This window comes from Perca flavescens, chromosome 16 (genome assembly GCF_004354835.1).
Source record: "Perca flavescens isolate YP-PL-M2 chromosome 16, PFLA_1.0, whole genome shotgun sequence".
Classification (NCBI taxonomy): Eukaryota; Metazoa; Chordata; class Actinopteri; order Perciformes; family Percidae; genus Perca; species Perca flavescens.
The window spans coordinates 23932231-23943572 of record NC_041346.1 but is presented as its reverse complement, the minus strand read 5'-3'; positions in this window follow the sequence as shown (position 1 = coordinate 23943572).

Genomic DNA, 11342 nt, shown 5'->3' with positions numbered 1-11342 from the left:
CGATGTTCTTCTTTAGTGGTGGAAATCGAAATAGCCTATAGCCTATATTGTTGTGATACATTATAAACCCAGTCTTGTATAAAGTAGGGAGCAATAATTAAGTAAAAGTACAAGTATTTTATCATAAAAAGACTTTGGTAGAAGTTTTCAGAATATTACTTGAGTAAAAGTCTTAAAGTAGCCTATCTGATATATAGGCTGCTGTACTTAAGTATCAAAAGTAATTTTCTGATATTAAGTGCACTTATTATTAGAAGTAAAAGTAAAAGTCAAGAAAAAAACCTTGATTATGAACTTCATTGTGGCTTCCTCATGGTAAAGCATAATATTCAGGGTTTCCAAAACCTTCTTAAACATCAAATACAAAGTAGGGAGGATTGCGAAGATCCAGGATTTAGCCAAAAAATTTCAACATTGACAACTTCTCAGTCCCTCCCCCCTTTCTGCTAAAGCCCAAAATGCTCTCCTAAGCCCCTCCCCCCCACAAGGGAGAATGAATGCATGTGCACGAGCAGTGATTGACACACAGTTAGACACAGTTGTTCACTCCAACGTACGAAAACATTTTGAAGACGCTAAGGGGAAATGTAGTAAAGTAAAAGCGAAAGTTTACAGAAATATAAATAACAAAGTAAAGTACAGGTACGGGAAAATTCTACTTAAGTACAGTAACAAAGTATTTGTACTTTGTTACATTACAACACTGCCTATAGCCTATTTAGCGTGACATTATTTGATCACCTTTAATTTAATATCATGTGCTGTGCTAATGCTATGTACCATGTAGGCCTAGCCAATGCTGGTATACAATGTAGCCTACTCAAGTACTGTACTTCAGTAATTTTGTAGGCATTTGTACTGGAGGCTACTTTACTACTTTAAACACAGGCTTCTGTGTTGGAATCTATTTAATCGTAATGGTAACACAATGCATAGGGTCTACATAGGCTACCTTATTATCTACAGTAGGTCTATGTGGGAAAAAAGAACACCACAACCGCCAGTCTTCATATTAGCTCTTTAGTCGCTGCACTTTGAAGACTTAAAACCAATTCACAGATGATAAAATTTCAAAGACACCATTTATGCAAAAGATATTACAGTTTTAAGGGACACTTATTGCAAACTGCAATCAGAGGAGAGAAGAAGAAAATATTAGCTTTGAGCGGCATCTAATAATTAACACTTGGCACCTGCACTAATCAGTGTGTGTTTGTTTTCACACTGAAAGCGCTGATTATTCAGAAACAAGATATAAAAAAAACGTGCAGATAAACAGCACAGAAACAAACATGCGAAAAACAGAGCCAAAGAAAAAGGCTGTGCATCCAGTTTTATTGAATAAGACCATGTGTTTGTGATTTACCGATCCTCTCTGCTGGCAAAAAAAATGCAAATCACATACAAAAACCCAGATCTACTTGTGTTGGGAGACACACAGCACACACACACAACCACCACTGCCACACACGGTGACTAAAGCAACTTTCAGATAAGCTAAACAGAAAAAGCCAAGGGCCCTGCTAGGCTGTATGTGAATGAGGAAGATACAGACAAACAGGAATCTTAAAGTAATATGAATAATTCAGAGGTGGATTGTTGAAGCTAGAACAAACCAAACGGTTTCGCTAGACATTTCATTGGTATAGTTGAAATAGAGGTATGATTAGAACTATAGACATGCAGTAGTAAGACAGATTAGTGGAGACACAATCATGTCAGTATTGCAGCTATTTTGTTTACTGTACATGGCCAGTAAGTTGGAATATTCGATTGGATGTGTACTGACGGAAGGATTTTAAAACCACTTTTCAGAAAGTGTTCTTCTTTGCAGGATGCCCACACGGGGGAGTTGTGGGCCCATGCATTCCTCTCTTCATGCCCTCCTTCCATTGTGAATACATTTAATCTTCATTTAGCATGTATAAAACTCTCATCCACCGAACTTAAATGTAAATTCTCCAACAAAGCAAGTTGCATGACTCATCCCATTCCTTTTTTTTTCTTGACCTCTTCCCTGCCAGCCTCGCATACTTTGTTTTGCGACTGTCTTCCGCCTTCATTGGACACTGCACAGATCACAGAGCGTGCGACAGGGGGCGCCTCGGGTGTCTGAGCTTCAGAGCAAACCCATTTCTTTCCCAAGCTCACACAGGCTTCATTTGAGAGCCCATCAGAGAGCTCCAATAGAGCCACTTAAGCCACTGTTCCCCAACATGAAAGAAGGCAACCGGAATAGAGAGATAGGAAGAAAGGCTAGGCGGAGGAGAGGCGTTTGATCTGCTTGTTCTGGGGCATCACTCAGAGGGGTTCGCTTCCCCTAAGGAGCACTGAGACCTGTTTGTCCCTTAGAAGTCAAATGTGAAAAATAGGATAAATGTTATTTCTGTCTACGCTTCTTGTCTGTTTGTGCGCTGTATAATAAGGCCACAAGGTACAGTAAGAGAGCACAAAGGAGAAAATGAGAGATGAGAAGAGGAAAAGTACAAAGGTGCCTTGCCTAATTTACCGTGAAACTGCGATTGTGTCTTGGTGGGATCAATGAAGTTGCCTCGCTGTGAAATAAAACGAAATCTAGCAGGGAGAATCAGAGAGATGAGTGAGGTGTGTGAACACGGAAACGGAGAAGTTGCAGAGAATGGGAACTCTGAAGGGCTTGGCCGGTTGTTGTCTGCCTTTCTGTGTGGCAGTGCCATTACTGCATTGAATGGGAGCTAGAGGATGTAGGGACAGAAACTGCACATAGGACTGGACACACAGAGGTCAGATAAATCCTAATGAAGGGACTTTCCAGGCTGTGATTACCTCTAAAGGAAGAGACTGGTGCTCCCAAAGAGGTTAATTAAACAAGTCACGGGGGCCGAGCAGGGAAGTGTCACCATCACCGAAGTGAACCCCGGTGACCCCTCCATCCTCTAGGACAGACATAGCCATCCATCACAGCTGATTCCTGGGCTCTCTGGCTGCTGCTTGCGCCACTGAAACCCCTGAGTGACTAAAAACACACAATATATGTAGCAGCGCCACAACTGTGACAAGCAGCTTGGAAAAAGAAAATATACCACTGCCGAGACATCCCCTGCTGAAGTCCCTCAGGTAATGAAACCTCTCCCCTCTCAAAGTTCAGACAAACAACCTATCTTGTCATCTTCCCTCCATTCTCTCTCTCGATCTGCTTTTTTTTTTTTTTGCCCTCCATGTCACAACTACTGGAGCACACAAGGCCATATCAGAAAACTGAACCGACTGTCATGTTGTTTATTTCGTCTCTGCTCTCCAGAAAAGATTCCAGTATTTATGTTGGTTTAGCAACATAAGCACAACTACTGTTCGTATGGGTAAGCGTTTAAGCTTAATGCTTGCTGCGAGGAGAAAGCAGAGTATGGGAGCATTACCTTCCTCGGACACAGCATGAAAGAATCAGCCACCATCAATAAAAAAAAATCCCTCTAGCAATCCCTCCTAAGAAAAAAGATTTGTCATCCATATTTCCTTAGTTCTTGGAGAGGAGGACAAAGGTGCGATAGTGTGCAAAATGGAGAGACACAGCGAGGACAGACTGAGTGAGGGAGGGAGTGAGAAGAAGGGGAGATAAGAGGGAAAGAGACAAAGAGAGAGAAATGGAGCGTTTTGGTTGATTGGGTTTGAGAGAGGACAGAGAGCCTGGAGCAATCTTACAGGAAAAAGTTAAACATTGTCATAAATCTGTTCTCATGGAGTTCACCTGCAGCGGCGGGAGGCTTAGATCACGTCATGCTTGATTGGTTTAGAGGGAGAAGCCGATCCTGAACGCAAAGTGAGGGCCACTTCCAACTCACAAAAACCTGTGCTTCCTCATTACACTTTCCTCACCGAGCTGTCTGCGGCATAACCATTCCTCGTGCAGACGCAGGTAGAATGAGCTCATTCCTTCTCCATTCACAAGCTGAGTGCACCAACATTCAGAGGAGGGAGAAGCATAATAAGTTCAGACTCCAAGTTAGAGTGCCTGCAGGCAATAAAGTGGAGGATGAACAGTGGAGACTTGATGTAAGAAGAGTGTGTGCGTGCATGTGTTCGAAAGAGGGTTACATTTAAAAAAAAGAAAAAGACACAAATGTTGCCCCTGACTGCACCATCTCTTCACTTAAATGTTACAAATCCTCTTAAAAGTATTTATCCTAAATATTTTCCACAGGGATGCTGCGATTGACGAATTTTACATTTGAAATACTGAATGGAAATGCACACGCTCGCAATTCTGGAGAAGTTTCTAAAAGATGAAAACTGAGCCCTACCGGTGGGTTTATGGTTAGTGTTCTGCTCATACAGTATGCATGCATGGATACGCTCTCAAGCTGAACGCTTACATATGCAAAGAAGTTTCAGATAATACAGATAAGTGGATAGAAAACAAACTTCTGAATGTTCAGTTCAGCAGAAATTCTGTCCTTAAAGGCAAGGTCATTTGGAAAAAAAAAACACATTCATTGATGTGCTGTCCAATGCAGATCAATCTTGGAGCTGGGTGTATAGTTCGGATGTGTATGTGTCTGTGTGTGTCAACTTCAGGCACTCAACCATCAGAACGTGGCATTATGGAAATGCAGGAATCACCATGAAAAGGGCAGCCAGAGGCATGCTCAGAGCAACATTTTATATACAGCACCTAATCAGCCAACCAACCAACTGCCTTCACTCCCATGTTCCCTGTTTATAAGTCATCCCTTAAACCTGCAACCACTGCACCTTATCTCTTCTCCTCCCTCTTTATGTCACGACAGACAATTTGGTCTCAAATATTTCCCTTGCCATGTACTAACTCTCCTGTTGTGTCAGATGCTGCCTACTTCCCGTGCAGTAACCCCTGTGTTCCCGCCATGATTCCCCACACACCTGCACACCTGTTCCAACTTCACCATCATCCCATTAGCATATATACTGGCTCACTTCCATTCATTCCCCGCCAGATTGTATGTGTCTAGCGCCATTTTCTCTGCCTGCCTAAGCTTTCCCCGTTATGACCCCCTGCCTGCCTTTAGGACATCTGCTCAATAGCCGGATCCCCCTATTGGATACGTTTTCCTATTCTCTCCTGCTTCCCTGTTTTAGACCTTGAGTTTTTTGTTTTATTGGACTTGTCTCAGAGTCGTGCTTCTGGGTCCAAATGTGTTTTTACTGAGCCTTCACATTTCATCCTCTCCGTTAAGAAAGCAGCCTCTTCTTCTTTCCTGTGTTAATTGTTTTCCACCTGGGCCTTGTTCTGCTCAGCTTATTATTCAGACCTTCACTGCCAGCCAGCTGATAACCTCCAACTGCTGCGAGCAATTAACAAGAGTTCACCTACAGTAGTGCCCAGGAGGAGGGATCCCCTTAGAGCCAGAGGAGCGGAGAGACGGACATAGCAGAGAAGGTTAGAGCAGAGAGGAAAAGAGAATAAGAGATAGAGAGAAGGGTTTGGGCCTTTTTTTGTTATAGTCATTCAAAGGGAAATCAATGCTAATGAATTTGTTGGTTCATGCAATGTGCCGATAAGGAAATGAACAGTTTAAGAGGATGCTGCAGGTGCACGTTTGTGTGTGTGTGTGTGACCAGAAACTGATAAGGATGCTTAGTTCCAGGGATGGACAACCCACTCTGCAAGGTACAGCAAACACATGTGTCCCAGCCCATTAGGGAATGGTCTTAACTAAAGACCTGGTCAATATCTTGGGCGTTGTATCGATTAAGCGACTGTGTCTGGTTTGCTGCGGTTCAGATGATGCAGCCAATACAGATGTAGTGTTAGCCTGCTTTGATAAGAGACTGTCTTTGTCAAAAAAAAAAAAAAAAAAAAAAACTTATCTTCTTAGAGGATAAATGCCCTGCCCAGGGTTTATAAAAACGTGGGTATGTAGAGGAAAGTGTACTATAACATGGGCAGTGCTTAAATTAAACCAGGACCCGACCAAGCATGCAGCCAGTGCTGAAAAAAGCTGATATCATTTTTAGTTTCATAACACCAGTCCCACTTCTGAGTCAGTCTGAGCGAGGTGCGCTCAACATAGATTGATTATATGGATGAAAAAGAGGAAAAAAAGGCTGTGGTTTAACAAAAAAAAAATATATTTGATTATGTTTTGTCACGTGTAACAAAACATGGATATCCCTCCAGCCGTTGCTCTCTTAAAAGCACCAGTCAAACTGCACCACGCACAGAACCAATTGCCATCAGAACATAATGAAATCACAACGCACTTATTTAACTAATGGAAGATTTGCTTGGCTAAACAAGGTTCCTGTTGAAAAGAATGGCCGTTGTTGGTACTAATGATTTGAGAAGCCAGGCAAAGTCAGGTGTATGACAACTCTATGTGCTGGTGGTAGGGGGAGGCTGCTCTACAAAAGTCCTAATTAAAGTGGGAAGGTGTATTAAACTGCTACAAATTAACAATGCTTCCCTGGAGGTATCACGTATTTTGCAGGTTGCATGAGTAAAATTATTTGCTCTGCCTATTTATCTGCAAATATTTGTTGGCCTTCACAGTTTCACAGTGCTACAATGAGCATAGTTGGGCGGGTGGAGGTTTACAGCAGATAACAATAGAAGCAGGAGCGGCATAGATCAAACGATTTTATTTCTGTTGTAACTGGGAGAAGGGGGCTCCTTCTGTGTCTCTTCTGGGACTACTGCTCCAGATTCTGATATCCATTCTCCCTTTGTTTTCTCTCTTGGCCCTTTGAAATATTTAGTGAGAATCCCTGACTAACACGTACACATATATTAAGAGAGTGTGTGTGTGTGTGTGTGTGTGTGTGTGTGTGTGTTTGTCTGTCTGTCTGTCTGTGTGTGTGTGTGTGTGTGTGTGTGTGTGTGTGCGCATTTACAATCATTACACTCCCTCCAGGCATCAATCATCAACCATGCACTAAACATCTGGATGTGGACAGTCCTTCCCTCAGGACAAGAACACTTCAGATCTCTCCATTTTAGCATAGAGCTCATCCTGAGGGATTGCTCCTCCGAGCCCAGCCCTGGCACCTCATGTTATTTTACCACTGGAGGCTCCACGGAGGAATCTCCCCTCAAAAGCTACCCCTCTCCATCTCTTTATTTCTCCATCTATCTCTCTCCTCTGTTCGACCATAACCTCCTCCCACGGGTTGGAGGAACGTTGCCTGCCTCTCCAATAGTTTGCTGTCTTCAACCTGCACATGTTGACCGTATGAAAACCAGGGATGCGCCGAATCCAGGATTGGGCTTCGGATTCGGCCGAATATTGGGCTTTTTGACGGGGTTCGGTTTGTGCCGAATGTTTTTCCACTGAACCGAACCCTACGCTTGCACTACGTGCGCTACACTGGTTGACGTAATGACGCCGCCGTTGATTACGAGAAGGTGTTTACGTAGGTGGAGCGTTCGATGCAGTAGGCTGTGAGAAAATGAAAATGGAACTTGTGAGCAGAAAAAGTGTTGTTTGGCAGTACTTTCAGTCAAAAGAAGGGGATTCAAGTCCAGCTACATGTTCAATTTGCAATGCTGATTGGTCTGGTGGTGGTGAGGACCCTAAACAATACACAACATCGCCGCTGTTAAAACATTTGCGTATGAAACATCCGAAAGAATACGAGTTGTGCATGAAGGAATCTACAGACAGCAGCCAAAACACAGCAACTTCAGGTACGGCAAAGGAAGGACAGTCACAGCTAAAAACTGGTGTTAGCCAGACGACCATTACCAGCTTTGCTAGCCCTACACAGAACAAACAGTGGGAATATAAAATAAAATGAAAAATACACTGCTGTGGACGTTGCTTACTTCATTTCTGTGTTTACGGTGTTAATGGACTGAGGATCTTAACCAGTGGATTCGGTATTCGGCCGAACCCCAAAAATCTGGATTCGGTGCATCCCTAATGAAAACATATCGACCCTTGCACGTATACCAGTTTAAAAGGTTGATACATTGACTCTTAGAAAATAACAGGTCAAACAGGCGAAGAAGCACATCTTCGCGCTAGAGGATGTTCTGTATGACCTCCCACCAGACTGTATAATAACCACTATTTCCTGATGCTACTGTAGCTCCACAGTCCCAGGTATGGCCTTTACCTTCAGCAGAGCACAATTTTCGAAGAATCTCCCTGCAATCTGTACCACCTTGTTAGTGCACATGCACCATATGAGGCCTGTTGTATTAGTTATTCCAATGCATGTCTTGTTATCCATATAGATGAGAGAGAGAATAGACCAACAGATGGTCAGGGAAAGAGAGCGTCACAAGCACAAAATCATCCACCAGGTTCACATTCATCACCTGCACACACACACACACACCTAGAGACTCACAGACAACACTCTCTGCCACCAAATATTTCACCACTCTCCAATTGTGCTCACATCTCTGCGATGTCTTGGCAGCGAGCCAGGCAGCCGATTGTGTGTAAAAGTTGCGCAGGGATTGCCAGCAGAGATTTAATCTCAGCTCCCTTTCCAGGAGTTTCCTGTTGTTATCACCGACATTCACCGATATGTATCTTCAAAAACTATGAATTGTACAGGAGTATGCCCCATTGGCTTTCAAACTACAGCACATTTCATTAACTACTTGCAAACACTGCTAGCTTTTCCATCTCCGGAGGAATCCCACATCCAATTTCAGAGCGTTTATCTTCTAATAGAAAACATTTGCTAAGCTAATTGGAGATATACTTGCAAATGGGACACCACCTGGTGATTTACTTCGGAGTAACAAGATATATATGTATACAAATGAGACTCTTGTAAGATAATTAAACAAATCTGGAAAGGTATTGTAAATATTAATAGGCTTATCTGTTTTTTTTTTTTTTTTAATAAGCAGCTGAGAGGCATTGATGGAGTTGTTTTATTTCGTTTGAAAAAAGCAAAACGTTTCAGCACTCACATCCTGTACGAAGACCTGCCTATCAGTCCTTTTGAAGACTGACAGTCATAAATTGTTTATTAAGCCTGTATAGGACATTAGGTAAGATATGCTCTTAGCTGGAAAATAGATCCATTAGTGTGTGACTGCATGGGAGGCGAAGAAGGGAAAAAAAAAACAAACCTTAAAAGGTTTTCCTATTGCACCAGTTAGCTTATATTTGTCAAAGCAGCCTGGCAAGAGATAGGCCACACAGTAACAGCAGGAAGAAACAAGACAGTATGCTGTAAAATATAGACCAGGTAAATGTTTTTCCACTGTTGCCCACATGACCTTTGTTCTATCATTGTGCTGTGGCCCGGTGGCCTGCTTCTTCCATTTGACACAATGAAGACAGACGAGCGTCTCTGAGATGTGCTCTCTGTGCTCTGTTTTGTCCGATTTTTCTCTCCACAGGTTTCCTCTGACCATCACACACCTGCATGGACTACAATAGAAAACATGTCGGTTTCTGTACACTCTTATACAACCTATGCACACAGGGATGTGAGGAAGAATACGCCACCAATCAACACGGTCAACAGAAATGTACACGATCCAGTTACACACATAATTGCTAAATAATCAGCAAGCTGAATCAGCTTATGTCCATCTTCACATAGTCACACATCTGCATGTATATGAAGGAGAAAGGTATCTGGAAAAAACTGCTTTCCGCTTGCTTGATGAATCATATTTAACTTGGATCAAGCTCCATGTGTTATTAATGCCTTAGATAATCAGCCTGTATTGTAGGCTACATAATGAATGAACGTTAAGTCAATGGCTTTGAGTAATGAAGTGAGGATGTACTTCACACTCCAAGGAAATAGCTGGGCACCAAGTATAGCATTTGATTCATGTGTTTGGCCTATTCCAGACCCACTGGGACTGACTACAGAGGACCATTAGTTTTGTTGTCATTGCTAACTGCATCGCACAGGAGACTTTTGCTACATATAGAGAATATTGCTTTTCCAATTTCACTCTTTTAGATATATGGACTACTGATATACAATGAGTTCATTGATTTTCACTCAAACCCTAAAATAACCACAAAAAAAACTTGATAGAAGGGAAAATTTGCAACAGAATGTATCCAGTGTTTCATTTCCCCTCTCAGCTCTTTCACATCTGTCCATCAGCGGCTCATTCCACCCACTCAATCTCATCACCTATCAAAACATTTTGCTGACTGCAGGGGTCCTGGTTATAACCATTGTGTGGGGATGCAGTTAATAATATCAAGTGGGCCTGGAGAATTCCTGCCACCCCCTCCTCATGGACAACGCAGGTATTGGAAATCAATGTCTATAATAATGAAAACCTATTGCCACTCACAGTGCGTTCTGGATAGAGTAGAGCAAATCAACTGACCCTGTGTCAAACATATCAGAGATTCTTTAGGACACTTGAAGATATTTTACCACTCACTAGTGTTTACCGAAGCAGTAAAGGCAATAAGACAAGTTATACAAATCTCATAGCAAACCTTATTTCCTATCATTTTATTTTGGAAAAAGCCAGTTTAAAAGTTTGAGTGAGGTCTCGAGTTAAAAAAAATAAAAATAAAATAAACACAGGAAGAAATTGTGAAACCTGTACACAAACATTCTTTATTTAACAAGTGTTGAAGATTTTCCCTTCCTTGTCACGTAAAGCAGCAAGTTTCACAGGCTCTTGAACAGAAAAATCTTTGTAGCAAATATCATGACATAAAACTGGAATAAAATCACCATCCAAGTGAAAATTAGAGATGGCAGCACTCCCAGACTGGCCTATAACAGGGTTTTATGTGCAGCAGTACAAAAAAAAATGTAGTGATCTGTGAAAAAGGGAAAAAGGGAAGAAAAATTACAAAGTGCCTCCAAGGGCCTGTCTCGTTATTATTAGTTTTAGATGAAAAACACAAACGCTACCCAAGAGGCAGCGCCATGCAGCAGGCAGACGTTCTCTGACATTTGAAGGGAGGGCAGATTGAGAGTGGGAGAGCTGGAAAAAAAATAACAAAATTACTCTTACTATGAATGAAAGAAGTTAGGCAAATCGTGGTTGGAACATCATTTTCTCCCCACATCACTGAGTCACGCATGGGACTGACCCAATGATCACAATGTTTCCTGAAGTCAGTCCTTGCATTTTATAAACCATTTTATGATACCACTGTGCTGTGGCTACTCATTTTATACAGAGTTTTACTTTTATATCTGATTAATATTTTTGTATGTCATATAGAAACACAAACAAATCCCAGTTCTGACTTAGGCATATGCACAATAATCCATACACAGGAGCACACATATAGCCCTACACTGGAGCTGGGATTTCCTTGAGTTTTCAAAAAGTTCACAGAAGGCATTTAAAAGTTTACAGTTGAAAAGTCTGCAGTCCTGAAAAAACTGTTTGGCATAAAGAGATGATGGAGACTCGTGATAGCTTG